This window comes from Geospiza fortis, unplaced genomic scaffold (assembly GCF_000277835.1).
Source record: "Geospiza fortis unplaced genomic scaffold, GeoFor_1.0 scaffold1056, whole genome shotgun sequence".
In the NCBI taxonomy this organism is placed as follows: Eukaryota; Metazoa; Chordata; class Aves; order Passeriformes; family Thraupidae; genus Geospiza; species Geospiza fortis.
This window is the reverse complement of record NW_005054680.1, coordinates 43,137-44,011: the sequence shown is the minus strand read 5'-3', so window position 1 is coordinate 44,011 and position 875 is coordinate 43,137.

Genomic DNA, 875 nt, shown 5'->3' with positions numbered 1-875 from the left:
GCGGGGAAAAACAGGGACAGTGGTGGCACCCGAGGGACACGCCATGGGTGGCACTGCTCTCCGTGTCACTGTGTTCTCCTCCTGCCACATCGTGTGTCCCTCAGTGTCCCCACAGTGTGACCCCCCCCATAATTCCTCCATGTCACTTCGTGCCCCCATGGTGTCCTCCATGGTGGCCCCTCCATGTCCTCTTGTCATGTCCCCCTGGTGGCCTCCATCATGGCCTCTTGATGTCCCCTTGTCATCATCCTCATGGTGGCCTCCATGGTGGCCCTTAAATGTCCCTTTGTCACCCTCATGTTGCCACCCCCATAGTGTCCTCCATGGTGGCCCCTCCATGTCCCCTTGTCATGTTCATGGTGTCCTCAACGGTGGCCCCTCCATGGTGGTCCCTCTCTGTCCTCTTGTCATCCTCATGGTGGCCACGATGGTGGCCCTCTCATGTGCCCTTGTCATGTTCATGGTGGCCCTTCCATGTCCCCATGGTGGCCTTCATGGTGGCCCCTCCATGTCCCCATGGTGGCCCCTCCATGTCCCCTTATCATGTCCATGATGTTCTCCATGGTGACCCTTTCATGTCCCTTGTCATGTCCATGGTGGCCCCTCCATGTCCTCATGGTGGCCTCCATGGCGTCCCCTCCATGGTGGCCCTTCCATGTCACCTTGTCATGTTCATGGTGGCCCCTCCATGTCCCCATGTCATCCCCATGGTGGCCCCTCTATGGTGGCCCTTCCTTGTCCCTTGTCACCCCCATCGTGTCCACTCTATGGTGGCCCCTCCATGTCCCTTTGTCATTACCCCATGGTGGCCTCCATGGTGGCCCCTCTGTCCTCCCGTGTCATCCCCATGGTGGCCCTTCCATGTCCCTTGTCAT